This window comes from Staurois parvus, unplaced genomic scaffold (genome assembly GCF_062004578.1).
Source record: "Staurois parvus isolate SC_StPar_1 unplaced genomic scaffold, SC_StPar_1.0 ptg000104l, whole genome shotgun sequence".
NCBI lineage: Eukaryota > Metazoa > Chordata > Amphibia > Anura > Ranidae > Staurois > Staurois parvus.
This window is the reverse complement of record NW_028317900.1, coordinates 8,679,374-8,696,581: the sequence shown is the minus strand read 5'-3', so window position 1 is coordinate 8,696,581 and position 17,208 is coordinate 8,679,374. Positions and strand designations below refer to the sequence as shown.

Here is a 17,208-nt window from a genome sequence, read left to right as displayed (position 1 = left end):
TGGAAGGGCGCCTCACATGGGATCAGCGCACATGGAAGGGCGCCTCACATGGGATCAGGGCACATGGAAGGGCGCCTCACATGGGATGAGGGCACATGGAAGGGCGCCTCACTTGGGATCAGGGCACATGGCAGGGAAGTAATCTCCTTCATATGCAGAGTTAAAGAGAAAAGCGGCTGTTATGAGTCCTCTTCTGGCACGCTGTTCCCCACCAGCCTCTCCTCCCCTCCTGTCTATTCCAGGTGATATTACATTCAAGCACCTAGGATTGACAGAAGGGGAGGAGGGGCGGGCAGGGAACAGCGTTCCACAGCTAGCATGGTCACAGCCGCATGCCTGCGTAGCTCTGAATGTGTCAGCAGTGGAGATGTGATCTTCCGGTCAGCTGCCTGAAGGTTAAATTGCGGTGGAACCCTGGTTGAGAAACCCTGCCATATATGTACCTTGCCATGTATTCTGAATGACACCCCAATGCAATTATATGCTGTGAACACACCTGCCTGTCAGCACCCTGATGTGAATGTAACCTTTTTTTTTTTTTTTTGGTCCCTTATTACGCAGATAAAGTGAGTCAGAGACTATATTGGAGAGGATTGGTGCCAGCTATTTGCCATTGTCCTGAATCATTCAGAATGTCATTAAGTTAATCTTGTCCAAGCCTACAGTAAATATTTTATGATTAATATGCAGTGTGAGATGAATTTTTCAACATTTTGATTTGCTTTTTGTGACATGCTTAAATGATTGGGGCTTTTGGTTGTTGTGAGGTTTTTTTTTTTGTATTTGTCTAGGCAGTTTCTCCACACGAAAAGGAATTCCATGGTTTCCTTGGTTTGAGTGTCTGGGATTGAAGTGCCACAGAGAAAGTTTGTCAGCCAGATATAGGTTTATTCCAAGTTAAGATGAGACTTTTATCAAAAAGCCAGTGCGTTTCAGAGATCAGAAAACACCCACTTCATCAGGACTTGGAGTGAGAGATAGTATATTTTGGACAAAACACAAAGTATGCAGTATTTAAAAAGGGCAAGTGTTGAAGGTCCATAGCATTTGCTAGGCTATGTTGATAAAGGGGTTGTATTCTGCCCTGAAAAAAAGTGTTTGCTTTGTTATCTTTTATCTTAATTGGGAGTAAATCTCTTATCCGTGTAACATTTTTAATCCAACTCTTTTATCCTGCTCTCTGCTCTCCTGTCACTTGCTTTGATTGACAGCAGTGGGAGCCAATCAGACCAGGAAATGAGAGAGAAGAGCTTCAGAAGGGCACAGTGCTGGATCCAATGAGGCTCAGGTAAGTAAAAGGGGTGAGGGGAGAAACTGATGCCTAAACATTTTTTAACCTTCATGCTAGGAATGCATTAAGGTAAAAAAAGTTTAGGCTTTATATCCACTTTAATGATGTCAAACTGCTTATTTGTAGCAACGTAGCATTCATTACTTGTTAATACATACCCCTTTATCAGCATAGCCTAGCAAATGCTATGGGCTTCAACGCTTGCCAGGTTTAAATACTGCATACTTTGTATTCAGTCCAAAATATACTATCTCTCACTCCAAGGTGGCTGCTATTTCTGCACAGCTATCTCAGATTTAAGAGGTCTGCTCAACATTAAAGCCATTATCTAATCAACGGATCAGATAATGACACAGAACGTGAGATTGTTGGTACCATGTAATGTACTCCATCCAAGGTTCAGCGACCCATTAAGCATATCCTGATTTTCTGGTCCGTTCCTTGCAAGTTTACCATCATCCTGCATAACCCTGCTGGGTTCTGGTGTCAAAGTCTCCTGTTGGGCATATGCAGAGGAGGGACAGGAAGCATAGCTTTGCTGGTTAGTCTGTTAGCTGAGCTGCAGGCCAGTCAAATTGTGAAAGGAAAGACAGGCAGTTTTTTTATCCCTTGTGTGTAATCCAAGATTCATTATCTCTTACGTGTTCACAGTGGGATGAGGATCATCATGTTTGTATCTGATTTTGTCAGCACAGGGGTAACAACTGGGATGGCGCATAGATTGTGGCATATGTTATTGGACGGGATTAGGGAGGCATGTTCCTGTGTTTTTTAAGCTCCAAACATGTAAATATGACCCTGATTCCATCTGTTGCAAGCTGCTTGTACTAGTGACAAAGCAAGAGCTGTGAATTTTTATGCAACATGGATTCAATATTTTTTATGTAGCGTGGCTTTGATATTTCTTTGTAAATTTTTGTAAAAATTTAGAAAAAAAAAAATTAACTGATGCAAGACATTGGCATTACATGTGTAATCACAGCTTGAAATAACCAAGAGTTCCCTACATTAAATTTAGCAATTACAATTTGTGATCTAGATGCACACGTCTGGCTCAGCTCCGGTAACCTATTTCACCCACAATCCATAATATATAGTAGTAAAAGGGAAATGGATTCCTTTAAAACTCTAAGGCAGGACCTCCTGCAGGAACCCAACGGGGATAACAGCAGAACAATGGGAAGAAAAGAACAAGCGATTAGTACTGGGGGGGGGGGGGGGAAGTTTAAAGGTTGGATGGGAAGCTGAAGTGAATGCAGGCTCTTGAGAAAGAAAAGGAAATCCTCAAGGAGGCGCCATGATACTTTGTAAACAGTAGAGCCAGTAAAGCCAAACCAGTAAAACCACTCCTGTCGAAATTGATCTTCTCTGTGATTCAAGGAGGCAAAGATGTCTTCCATAGTTTGAATCTAATTAATTCAGAAATTTTTTTTCTCTAATGGGAGGGGGTATTGTCCGCTTCCAGTACAAAGGATCACCTGAGGATCATCTCAAAAGGTTGTGTTTTGATATGGGATAAGAGGTAGAAATTTTTCAGCAAAAATGTCCTTAAGGAAACATTTCAGCTGGATTCCCAGATAGGTAATGCAATGTTGCCCAGTGGAGGAGGAAAACTGAGCCCGAAGATGGACTTTAAAGTATACGTTCACTTTTCTGAACATGTTACACCCATGTTCAGGGTATAACATGTCACAATTGGACTGGCCCGCCCCCCCAATCCCCGTCATGACAGCTAGTGGGGGATCTTCTCCTCCCTCGCTAGCTGTCGCAATTAAAAAAAATAAAAAAAAAAATGGCCATGTAGGGCCCTGCTCACCCAGCCGCGTCACTTATTCACAGTATTCTGTGAATGGGAAAAGCACAAGTCCCAGCAGCCTTTGCGGCTGTCAGCTTGTAGTTTTCAGTGAACTGCCATGGCGCTCCGCAGCACCGTGGTAGTTAATTGAGCCTTCCTGTCAGTAAGTATCTGCTTGCCTGTACAGGATGTACGAGCAAGCAGATATACTGACAGGTCAGGGGGAGGCCTGCATGGCACCAGCGATCCGCTGATCGCTGGTGCAATGCTTTAGAGCAGTGGTCTCCAAACTGCGGCCTGGGAGCCGGATGTGGCTCTTCGCTTGCTTCTGTCCGGCCCTTTGGGCGCTATTCCTACAACTGACATCACCAGCAGGGCATAAACCCTGTCACTGATACCAACAATAAGACACAATTCCTACCAATGACCCCAACAATGGGGCACTATTCCTGCCAATGCCACCAGTAGCAGGGCACTATTCTTCCCATTGACACAAACAATGGGGCAATATTCCTCCCACTAATGCCAATGATGGGCCATTGTTTACACCCATTGAAGCTAGAGCATATTCTACTTTCACTGGCCACAGTCCAGTCCCCTCAAAGTCTTAAGAACACTAAACTGGCCCTTTGTTTATAAACTTTGGAGACCCCTGCTTTAGAGGCACCACTAACAAAAAATAATAAATGCACGTTTTGTTACCTCCAAAAAAGTGTGCATTTATTTTTTGTTAAAATGTGACCTTATCCTTTAAAACTGAACTTCAATGAAAATGCTAAATACACAGTTAATATACATATATGAGAGCTGTTTTTGCCTCCCTGCATGCTGACCAGCCACTGTATTAAAACAGCTACAGGGCGGCACCGCTGCGCAAAATCATGTTTTAAAACTTGATTTTGCAAAGCAGGTAGGGGGCACGCGACCGCCCTACCCGTGTGCGCCCCCCCCCACTAGTAAAACACTCTCCTCACACAGTTAACCCTTTGCCTAAAGAAAAAGTTAACCCCAGTGCCATTAGTACAGACACAGTGGTTTGTTTTTTTTTGCACTGATCACTGTATTGGTGTCACTGGGGATGTCGGTGACCCCAAGTCAGTCCCCCCCCCCCCCCCCGTGTCAAAATGTCTGCCACAGTCCCACCATAAGTCGCTGGTATCCGCCATAAGTCGCTGAAAAATCCCAGTATCTTTCCCGCCATTCGTAGATGCTATAACTTTCACCTAAACCAACTCATTAACACGTATTGAGATTTTTTTCTAGCAAAAACATGTCGCAGAATACATTTTGGCCGAAATTTATGACGAAATTTGATTTTTAAATTTTTTTACTGGACATGTTTTATAGCAAAAAGTCCAAAATATTGTTTTTTTTTCCTCAAAATTGTCAGCCTTTTTTTTTATAGCGCAAAAAAATAAAAAACGCACACCGAAAGAAAGCTCAATTCATGGGGAAAAAAGGACGTAAAGTTAATTTGGGTGCAGTGTTGCATGACCGTGCACTTGTCAAAGTAACCCAGCGACGTAACACAAACCGCATCATGACCGCCTTATAGCAGAAATGCTGCTACAGGGCGGCATGGGTGTGCAAAATCCGATAGCGTCAGATTGCCCATCAGTACACCAGTCATCACATTGAACCGCTTGACTGCCAGGAAGATGCTCATGCACAATAAACCTCCAATTCTAGTATAGTGTCTGAACGGATCAATATCTTTGACAGATCAGCACTATACCAGCGTTCACATTAGTATAGCGTCCCCAAAAATGCAGCATTAGCGGGATCCGCCCCGGCACCTGCCAGTACCTGCGTTTAGCCCCTGCGCTTACCCCCCCCCCCCTTCTCCCCCAGCAAGTGCAGTGTCATTAGGTCACTGTCACTTGATACATTGCACACAAAACCGCAGTGTTCGCAGAATCAGGCCTGATCTCTGTTAGCACTTGCCGGTAAATTTTGATGACTCTCATATGCAGCAGAGTGCCAGTACTAGTACCGCTCTACCTTTTGGTGAACTGGCGAGTACCAGCGGTCTAGTACATCCTGGTCTTTCACATATCTATTAGATTGTAAGTTCCCAGTATCAGGGCCCTCCTAACCCTCTTGTATTCAACTGTATTGTTCCTGTATTGTCTCCCGTTTTACTGTAAAGCGCTGAGCAAACTGTTGCCGCTATATAAATCCTGTATAATAATACCAGCACTGCAGTATCACTTGGTGACGTGGTTTGTCCAATAAGTCCAGTACAAACCGGTGCGGTGGCAAGCACAAGTGTTGTCCCATAGCCACCAAGAATTCGCACACAGGCCCATAGAGCTCCTAATATCCTTCCGGATGTGCTTGCAAATCCCGATTGACAGCCCACAAATTCTGCAGCACCCGTACTTCCCACATTCACTGTCCAACCTGAAATTCAGGTGGAAATAGCGAATTTAACTACTCACCTTTATTTTTGGAGCTGTTTTACACGGAATATCTGTATGCGTTGATTGTGTGATCAAAGCAATTTATATGCACAACAATTTATCGCCGCCAACCCAAATTCAAACCTTGCCAGACCAGTCGCATGGATATTCATTACGGTTTCCGAATTTACATTTTTTTTTTGGGCCTAACCCTCAACATGGGCATTACTAAAAGAAATGAATTGCGGTTGTATTGGTCCGCAGACCCAATTCATCATATGTCCGTGTTCTCTGCTTCCATGGCCAGGCATAGATATGAGAGTATGTGTTTTTATGCATTTCAACAACAATACACTCTGTCATCCTCGGGGTGACCCTGAATTTGACCGACTCCACAAAATTCAGCCCCTCGCAAATCACCTTAACCAAAAATTTGCAGATGTCTATACTTCCCAGCAAAACATCTACATTGATGAGTCCCTGATTAATTTTTCTGGCCGCCTTGCATTCAAACAATTTCTCCCCTGCAAGCGTGCCAGATATGGAGTCAAGATGTAGAAGGCCTGTAAGAGGACAACAGGCTATACTTATAAGTTTCGGATTTACAAGGGAAAAGATAGTCACGTGGAGCCCCCCGGATGCCCAGAGTACATGGGGAGCAGTGGCGAGATAGTTTGGGACTTGGTGTCATTCTTTTACCATATGGGGTACCACTTATACGTGGACAATTTTTATTCAAGCGCGCCACTATTTACACATTTGTACAATCTTGGAACTGGCGCATGTGGCAAAGTGTGACCTAATGTGTGCCCACCATTAGAAGTGGGTGGATGCAGGGAGGAATATTCGAACGGTGGGCATACCATACACTTTTTCTGGCAGAGATTTCTTCTCTCTTTTTCATTCAGTCCACAGGCTGCATTCAAAAAAAAAAAGAACATAGCATATACACCCAACAAAGCCAGCGATGTACTGGTACATCACTGGACTTTGAATGGTTATACCAGGATGATGCCTGCAGCTGCAGGCATCATCCTGGTATCATTTTTTTCAGCCAGCGATTGGCTTTCATGTAAAAGCAATCCTAGTGGCTGATTAACTGCAGGATTGCTTTTACAAGCAGCGGGATATGATGCCCCCTCCCCCCCTGCCTTCCATGGCCTTCTCAGGCAGTCCCATGCCATCGGGGGAACCTGAGAATGCAGCTGGTGTTTGTGCCAGCTGACCATAGAGCTGATTGGAGACCAGAGTGGTGCCAATCATCTCTATAGTCTAAGAATTCGGAAGCTACGAGCATTTAATCATTTCAGTTTCGCCGGATATAAACAGCGCCATTTGTAAATTGGGAAAGCTACTCTCCCCTCCCATGCACGCACATCTGTGTGCACAAGCGTTGACCCTGTGCCGGTATGTAAACAGCGGTTGCACCATACATGGGAGGTATTGCCGTGAATGTCAGATCAAGGGCAGTAATACTAACACTAGACCTCCTCTGTAAATCTAAAATGGTAGCTTTTAAAGGCTTTTAAAGCGTTGCCTATGGATATTAAAAATGTATGCAGTTTGTCGCCATTGCACGGGGCATGCACAGTTTTAAAGTATGTCATGTTTGGTATCTATTTACATGGTATACCATCAGCTTTTATATCTTACCAAATAATTGGCCAATATATTGTGTTTTTGTGCATTAAAAGTAAACAAAAATGTATTTATTTATTTATTTTTTAATTGCTTTTGAAAAATCACTGCGCGAGTACTATGTGCCATAAACAATTGTAGTACCCACCATTTTATTCACTAGGGTGTCTACTTTAAAAAAATATATATATAATGTTTGGGGGTTTAAATTAATTTTCTAGCAAAAAATATTGATTTTTTTCAAGTGAAAAAAAAGTCTCAGAAAAGGCTTGATCTTCAGGTGGTTAGAAGAGTGAGTGATGTGTGGCATAAACTTCTAATGCTGGGCATAAAATGCCCCCACCCCCCAAAACGACCCCTTTTTGGAAAGTAGACGCTCCAAACTATTTGCTGAGAGGCATGTTGAATTAATAGAAGAATTTATTTTTTTACGACAAGTTTTTGGAAAATGACATTTTTTTTTTTTTACACAAAATACATTCTGCTACTTCTCCCGAGTATGGGGGTACCACATGTGAGAGACGTTTTGGCAGTCTAGCCAAGTACAGGACCCCAAAATCCAATAAGCACCTTCAGGCTTTTAAAGGGCTTTATTTCCTCATTAGCAAAGAGTTCTTTTCATTTCCCCTCTATACCTCTTCTCCACCAAAGTTAAATATGTAATCTTAATTACCCCAAATGCACATCTTTCAACAACCAACATAAAGTGCAAAAAATAAATAAATGAAAATTACAGTACAATAAATAAAAAAAAATATATAAAAAAAAATTAAAATAAAATAAATAAATCAACTTAGTGTCCAAAAAGTGTCCTATATACAAGTCCAAAAGACTTTTTTCTTCACTTCAATCACTTCTCCTTGTGATATTTCCTATGAAATTTCCAATACGATAATCCAGTGGAACAAACCTCAAAAAAAATATAAATCGCAAATCATGTATTATCTTATAACAAAAATGTATTTGTGCACTATGTGTCATGCACACGCCAACACAAATTGTTTAAGCAGTGAAAGAGAAAAAAAAAAAAATGTATCTATAATCTATAAATATGCTCTAAATGTGCACCAAAAATATATCTCGAAACATATACCAAGTGCATCTATATAATGTGACAGTGAACTCAGCACACTGCAACCAAAACTCAAAAAATGTGAATCAGATCAACCAGTGTAAAGGTGACCACTCCAAACTGGTGCTGCAAATGAACAATTACCCTATGGAGGTAATAATCCGCTTTCTGGAATAGTAGATAACTGCACCTCCAATTTTCTCATACTTCCATTACACGTATACCCATATCCTTTCGGTATGTCTCCATATCCCTCATAAGGTGAAATAGGCAGTTAGAGACTGAGTAATAAAGGTACAACACTTTTATTACATCCACTTACCGTATTTTCCGGCGTATAAGACGACTTTTTACCCCTTGAAAATCTTCTCAAAAGTCGGGGGTCGTCTTATACGCCGGTAACGGCATGCTGACACTTTTTAGGGGGGTGGCGCGGTGCCGCCGCCGCCGCCCCCCCCTTCCAACAGAAGGGAAACTAAGTACAGGGGTGGGCAGGGGCTGCTGTCTCTTACCTGGCTCCAGTCCCACGACGATCCGGTCCAGGAAGCGCGGCTGCTCCTTCCTTCGGTTCGTCCACTGGATGTTCGCGCGGCTGCTCGGCTCCGCCTCCTCACCGGTGATTGGCCGCCAGAACTGTAGCTCAGGAAAGGCACACAGACGGCCAATTACCGGCGAGGAGGCGGAGCTGAGCGGCCCCACGAAAATCGAGTGGAGATGCAGGTAAGTGTGCCGTGCTTAGGTGCTGCTGCAACCACATATGCTGGCTGCAGCAGCACCGTACTGGAACAGGGGTCAGCAAGTGTCAGTGGGAGGAATAGTGCCCCATCGTTGGTGTCACTGATACCAATGATGGGGCATTATTCCTCCCACTGACACCAACGATGGGGCACTATTCCTCCCCCCCCCCCCCCCCCCACTGACACCAACGATTGGGCACTATTCCTCCCCCCCACTGACACCAACGATTGGGCACTATTCCTCCCCCCCACTGACACCAATGATGGGACACTATTCCACCCCCCACTGACACCAATGATGGGGCACTATTCCACCCCCCACTGACACCAATGATGGGATACTATTCCTCCCCCCCCACTGACACCAACGATGGGGCACTATTCCCCCCCCCCCCCCACTGACACCAATGATGGGATACTATTCCTCCCACTGACACCAAAGATGTGGCACTATTCCACTGACACCAATGATGGGGTGCTATTCCCCCAATGATACTAATGATGGGGCACTATTCCTCCCACTGATACCAATGATGGGGCACTATTCCTCCCACTGATACCAATGATGGAACACTATTCCTTCCACTGACACCAATGATGGGACACTATTCCTCCCACTGATACCAATGATGGGGCACTATTCCTCCCACTGACACCAATGATGGGGCAGTATTCCTGCCACTGATACTAATGATGGGGTGCTATTCCTCCCACTGACACCAATGATGGGGCACTATTCCTGCCACTGATACTAAGGATGGGGCACTGTTCCTCCCACTGATACCAATGATGGGGCACTATTCCTCCCACTGACACCAGTGATGGGGCACTATTCCTCCCACTAATACCAATGATGGGGCACTATTCCTCCCACTGACACCAATGATGGGGCACTATTCCTCCCACTGATACCAATGATGGGGCACTATTCCTCCCACTGATACCAATGATGGGGCACTATTCCTCCCACTGATACCAATGATGGGGCACTATTCCTCCCACTGACACCAGTGATGGGGCACTATTCCTCCCACTAATACCAATGATGGGGCACTATTCCTCCCACTGACACCAATGATGGGGCACTATTCCTCCCACTGATACCAATGATGGGGCACTATTCCTCCCACTGATACCAATGATGGGGCACTATTCCTCCCACTGATACCAATGATGGGGCACTATTCCTCCCACTGATACCAATGATGGGGCACTATTCCTCCCACTGACACCAATGATGGGGCACTATTCCTCCCACTGACACCAATGATGGGGCATGATACTTCCCACTGGTGTGCACTGTAAGAGGGGTAGTCTTATACGGCGAGTATAGCCCAAACACTACATTTTAAACAGGAAAAGTAGGGGGTCGTCTTATACGCCCAGTCGTCTTATACGCCGGAAAATACGGTACATAAAAAACTCCAGCTTTCAGCTTGTTTAGCACATGGACAGGCACTTTCCTGGAGAAAATCGCATTTTCCCTAATCAAAGATGGCCACACATCTACTTCCGGTCTAGCGTAATTGCGTCATACGTCACGTGTCCCGACGCGTTTCGTCACTTCCTGGACTGTCATCAAAGGGATTCGGACGTACGAACGATCGTTCTTTTTATAACAGTCCGCATATGCGGACAGGAAGCCATCGGCGCCATCTTAATTTATGGAACAATGCCCACAAATATTCGTAAAACGGGCAGACACATACAAACACGAACAAATACCATAAAACTGTATCTTATAAACTCGGCAATATTCTTATCAGTCTTTCTAATTTTTCACATCTCCTCACTCTTAGCCTTCTCCTAACTATCATCTCTAGCTATATCAGATGATATACTTCATTCTCAATACTAACATTCTAAAAGTTCCCCCATATTTAAACCATATTTTTTTATTTATTTATTGTACTGTAATTTTCATTTATTTATTTTTTGCACTTTTTGTTGGTTGTTGAAAGATGTGCATTTGGGGTAATTAAGATTACATATTTAACTTTGGTGGAGAAGAGGTATAGAGGGGAAATGAAAAGAACTCTTTGCTGATTATATCACTTTCAAGGGTGAAAGTAGTTTATCTTTTCTGGGTAGGGCATTGTTTAATTTTTGAGGGTGTTCGTATTATTCACATATATTTCCTCATTACACTTCCAGACTACCTATCACAGTTTGGAGACCCTGAAATGCTAGAATAGCACCTAACCCCCCCAAATGACCCCTTTTTGGAAAGTAGACACCCCAAGGAATTTGATAAGAAGCATGGTAAGTATTTTGCAGATCTCATTTGTTGCCACAAGTTTTTGGAAAACGAAGAAAAAAAACAAAAACGTATCTTTTTCTATTCTTTTTTTTATATTTCAAAACCTTGTGAGAAAAAAATGAGATCTGCAAGATACTCACCATGCCTCTTTTTTTAAATTCCTTGGGGTGTCTACTTTCCATAAAGGGGTCGTTTGGGGGAGGTTTGGTGCTATCCTGGCATGTCAGGGTCTTCGAAACTGTGATAGATATTGAGGTGAAATGAGGAAGTTACGCACCTTCAGGCTTTCAAAGTGATCATTGGATTTCAGGCTCTTGTACTCAGTAGAAGTAGCAGAATGTATTTTGGGGTGTAATTCTGCATATACCCATGGCCTGTGTGAGAAATCATTTAAATGACAACTTTGTGTAAAAAAAACAAAAAAAATGTGTTTGCCATTTTCCAGAAACTTGTGGGAAAAAAAATGAATCTTCCATGGACTCAATATGCCTCTCAGCAGATAGCTTAGGGTGTTGACTTTCCAAAAAGGGGTCATTTGAGGGTGTTTGTACTATCCTGGTATTTTAGCACCTCAAGAAATGTGATGGGCAGTCAGAAAGTAAAAGCTGTGTAAATTCCATTATCTATACCATAGTTTGTAGACGCTATAACTTTCACACAAAGCAATAAATGTACACTTCCTGGGATTTTTTTTTACCAAAAACATGTAGCATAATATGTTTTGGCCTAAATTTATGATGAAATTTTAGTTTTTTGGATATTTTTTTATGACCAAAATGAGAAAATATTTTATTTTTGGTGCTATAAACAAAAAAATTTTTGAAGAAAATTTTTTTTTTTTTAAAAAAAAGTGCACAGGTGATCAAATACCACCAAAAGAAAGCTCTATTTGTGTGGAAAAAAAGGACATACATTTCATTTATGTACCGTATTGCATGCCCGCACAATTGTCTGTTAAACTAGCACAGCTCTGTATAGCAAAAAAATGGTGTAAATTGCAGTATCTATACCATAGTTTGTAGATGCTATAACTTTCACACAAAGCAATCAATATACACTTATTGGGATTTTTTTGACCAAAAACATGTAGCAGAATACATTTTGGCCTAAATTTATAAGGAACTTTGAGTTTACTGTATATTTTTTATTGCTGAAAGTAAAAAATATAGTTTTTCTTCAAAATTATGGGTTTTTTTTGTTTATAGCGTGAAAAATAAAAAGCGCACAGGTGATCAAATACCACCGAAAGAAAGCTCTATTTGTGTGAAGAAAAGGGCGTAAATTTCGTTTGGGTGCAGCATTGCATGACCGCACAATTATCAGTTGAATTAGTGCAGCACCGAGTAGCAAAAAGAGGCCTGGTCATTAAGGGGGGTAAATCCTCAGGAGTGCAAGTGGTTAAAGTAGAACTATAGACTACACTTTTTTTTTTCCCCCATTTTGGATGAAGTAAGGGAGGTTCTAACACCTGTCAAGATTTTTTTTTTTTTTTTTTTTGTCCTATTCGTGTCTTACTGGGGAGATTTCCCTTTACTTCCTGTCCCATAGCTCAAACAAAAAGTGAGAGGAAATTCCTGCAAACTAAAGAAATACATTGGGGGCACCTCAGGTCACCAGAACGTCCCCATTGGAAAATATCACCTCTTACATTTTTGGGGACATCCCAAAATTTGTCATTTTCTTTCACTTTCAATGAATGTGGCATCTCCACTGTTTCAGGGGCTCTCTCAGCCACTTTCTTGGTGACATTGGAGGATCTCTCTACAGCCATTTCTGGGCTGAGAGATCCGATTTCAATTCTCACTAGCCTAGAACACCTATGATGCAAACACGGGCGCTCTCCTTCCGTCTTGGGGGAGAAGGGATAGTTTGAAGAGTTTCCCCCGGAAGGGGAGGAGGACAACAATGGACGGCACTGGTGATTGTGAATCCTTCATGGATGAATCATCCTAGGAAGAAGCTCCATGTCAATCAGAATTCCACAGTGGGTTTCCTGGTAATTGCAGTGTGCAGGAATATAATATTGCCACTACCAGAATCCTCTTTTATTAAGGTAATTGGGTTTGGGTTCTGGCAGCCACTAAAACTTCCAAATCCTTTCCAGTGCATCCCCACTTACGTGAAGTGATGTAGGCACCTGGAGCTCACTCGAAGAAGATGCTTTTTCCTATAAATCTGTTCACCAATACCCCATTGAGAAAACAATTCCACAAAAAATGGGGTTCCCCGACAGTTATCCCAGCAATTTATTTGATCACGACCCTGATAGTCCCTCAGTTCCAGGAAGTCTTATCCAGATGATCTTGCCATTTGATAACTCCTTTTAACAATTTTCCTGAGAGATTTAATCTCCGTAGATTTCTTGGAAGACTCCATAAGGCAACTTTCAGGAGTGAGTACTATGTCCACATGAGAGTAATCCTATGGCTTAAAGTGGTTCCAAAGCCTAAGCATTTTTTACCTTTATGCATTCCCTGCAATAAAGTAGAACTATAGGCAAAACTTTTTTTTTTTTTTTCATTTTGGATAGAGTAAGGGAGGGTTATAACCCCGTCAGGTTTTTTTTCCGCCATCTTTGTACCATTGTGGAGATATTTCTTCCTGTCCCATAGTCCAACAAGAAGTGAGAAGAAATCCCTGCAAATTAAGGGAATCCATTGGCGCCTCCCAGGTCACCAGAATTCGTGTCCCAATTGGAAGATTTCACCTTTATTACTTTTCTGGGGACAACTGAAAATGTTTTTTGTTTTTTTTTTTTAACTTTCAACAATAATGGTAAACAGGAAAATTAGAGAGGGTAAATCTCCCTAAAGAGGGCGCAAACACCAGTAAAACCTGACGGGTTCTAATCCCTCTGCACTCTATCCAAAACTAAAAAAATAAAGTTTTGCCTTTCTTATACTTTAAGATAAAAAATGTTTAGTTAACAGTCTCCCCTCCTCACCCAGCCTTACATACCGGAGTCCTCAGTCGACCCAGCACTGTGCCAGGCTGTAGCGGCTCTCCCCTCTCTCACTGACTTTGCTGATGCAGCAGGAGCCATTGGCTCTTGCTGTTAGTCAAATCATGCGGTGAGGGGGCAGGCTGAGCCATGCTATCTGTTGTAGGGATGCAGGCACTGCAGGTGTTTCACAGTAGGAAGCAGCTTCCTATGGTGGGACACCGAGAAGAGGAGGCGCTAGGAGTGCCAGTGGGGGGGACCTGAGAAGAGGAGAATCAGGGCCGTTCTGTGCAATTCCATTGCACAGAGCAGGTAAGTATATTATGTTTAGTATTATTTTTTTTAACTTTACAGTCACTTTGAAAGTGTATCAACTTTTGTTAAGGAAAATATTCCCCTCTGGGCAATCTATGTACATTGCAGGGATTTTAACAAACTTTGTTGCGGATTCCTACGTTTTTGTTATTCAGAATTAATAATGATTTGTCTGCATCCATGCAAAGTAAATGTGAATGGGAGTGATTTTTTTTCACTTGATCAGCTGTTGCACTTGCAGGGTTTGAATTGGGAAAATGGCAGGGTGCAAATCCCTGTAGATGTGATTAACCTTTTGTTGCAGAGGATACCCAAAATGTGATGTGTCCTAGTGCAGACTTTTATGAACCAAACATGCAGGCAGGAAATACATTTTTTTTGTGGTGTGGGGGGTATTCAGTACAGAATGCCTCTAGGGTGTCATATTAAATTTTACAGAAAAGTACAGTGCTGCAGGTTGAAAAGGAAAGGTCATTTTGAATAACGTTATATTACAGTATGGCTATATGACATTTTGCATGTGCTTGGAACCGTTGGCCACATCCTCATGTCTGTACATACCAGATGTGCTAATATTTGCATATGAATGTACCCTCAAAGTGTAGGTGGTCCTTTTAACCTACAAACCTATTAATGGCCCTGAACATAGTGAAGATGCTGAGAGACCAACTCAGATGCAGTCCTAAATGATGATTACCGTCATGTGACAAACAAAAAACAAAACAAAAACCTGCTTTTTCATACATCATATCATGGGACACAAAGCAGGCTATAATCATGACCGTCTGTTATGCACCACCTACAGTTGAATGGACACTGGCAGACCAAAGACAGGAAGTCCTCCCATATTTAACCAATCCCATACAGGAAGCACATCATTTTTTTTTTTCGCCAAAGTTTTGTCTTGAAGGTGATGGTCACTTAAGTTAAGCTCTCTCTGAAAGTACTGGTGTTTCAGAATGGTTCTAGTGGGAATCAAAAGACAGGATAATTGGATGCTTTTGGATGGCTGGATACTAAAATGGATGGTACCCGAGCCTCATGAGAGATGGAAGACTTGGTGGAAGCCCGTCGTGATGGGTGAAGATTGGATGGCTGTCTACAGGCAGAGTCCTGCGGCGAGATTGGTAAGTGGACAGAGTCCTTTAAAAAAGAAAAAAAAGGGGTTTGGCCCTGAAGTACATCCTTTGTCCTCTGGGGGCAAAATGTGCACTTACATTCCATCTGAGGGATGCATGCTCTGTATCCTAGCCTGTAATATATGGGCTTTAGTAGGGGACTAAAGCTGGCAAAGAAACCTTATTTGCAACTTCTTCCTGTGTTCCTGTGTGATTCATGGCCAGCTGAACAGTGCGTGCATGCATGAGCAGTGCGGCGGCGGCGGCTATCTTCATAATTTGCAAGGCTGGTATAACTCGGGAGCAGCCTCTGTGAAATGGCAGGCTGGTGGCTGGAGAAACGCAGAGCAGGCTGAACAGACCAGGGAAACTGAATACCTGATTAGAGGTGACACTGGCGGCCAGAACCTTTCGAGGGACCCTGCATACAGGTTAATTGAGGCTGTTTGGCTGCACTCAGGCTTTGCCTTTTTTGGGCCCAGTACATTGCATGTGTTAAGTGCTATTTCTATGGATTGCAGTGGAAAGTTGTCATTTTCAATTTGTGGCGCTGCCCTTCAGACTATCCACAGCCCCTTGAGTGTTCACACACGTTTTAGCCCCAGTACTGGGCTTGTTGAGAGCTCAGAGGGGTGTCTATCCTAGGATACTTGGACGACCTCTTGCTCAGAGAGCAGTCAGGTCCACGTTTGAGGCAGAACTTGTCTCTCGCAGTTCGTACCTTGGAGCCCCTGGGCTGGACACTCAGTTTTGAGAAGTCTGCTCTGGAGCCGGTATAAAGCTTAGAGTATTCTTGGCTGGTTCACAATACCGGTCAAGTGAAAGTGTTCTTTCCTCTAAAGAAGAGTCTCTCCGAGAAATCAGGTCCTGGATATAAGGAGAACAAGGTATCCTTCAATACATCTGTGCATGAGGTTGCTGGGTAAAATGGTACTCACGTTAGAGGAAGTACCTTAAACACAGTTCCACTCCAGACTTTTGCAAGGGAACAGTCTGTTCATTTGGAACAGGAAAGTTCATGCATTGGATTACCATGTGTGTCTGTTCCCTGGGGTGCTGGTTTGGTGGATGGCTTCATAGAACCTGGAAAAGGAGGAAGTAATTTTCTTCCAGGGCTTTAGAGGATAGTGATTACTGATGCCAGTCTGTCCGGATGTGGTGCTGTTCTTGACTCGGCCAAGGTACAGGGAACCTTGTCTCCGTGTGTGCTACCCATCAACATTCTGGAGCTGTGGGCAGTTTGTCGTGCTCTGGATCATTAGACAAACCAATTGCATGACTTAGGGTTCAGTCCGTCAGTGGCATATATTAATTACCAGGGCAGCACCAGGAGCCGTGCTTCCCAAGGGGAAGTGAATCACTATCTGTTGTGGACAGAACATCATGTACCCTCTCTCATTGGCACACATACCAGAGGTTTGACATGCAGTTAATGCCGGTAGAGTGGTCCCTGTATCCTGAAGTATTCAGACCAATCTGTCATCACTAGGGAATTCTGCATGTAGATCGTTTGGGGTCTAGGTTCAACAACAAGGTGAACAGGTTTGTTTCCAGGGCAAGGTGCCCACTGGTGATAGGGGTAGATGCCCTGTAACACCTTGGGACAGGTTCATCCTGATTTATGCATTTCTCTTGATTC

At 43.1% G+C, this 17,208-nt stretch overlaps 1 protein-coding gene across 2 annotated transcripts in view; it reads left to right on the top strand.

Moving 5' to 3' along the window:
• The window catches only part of FMN1 (formin 1), a 371,304-nt gene that overhangs the window by 112,068 nt on the left and 242,028 nt on the right, over window positions 1-17,208 (top strand). The gene's annotated exons all lie outside the window — the stretch shown is intronic.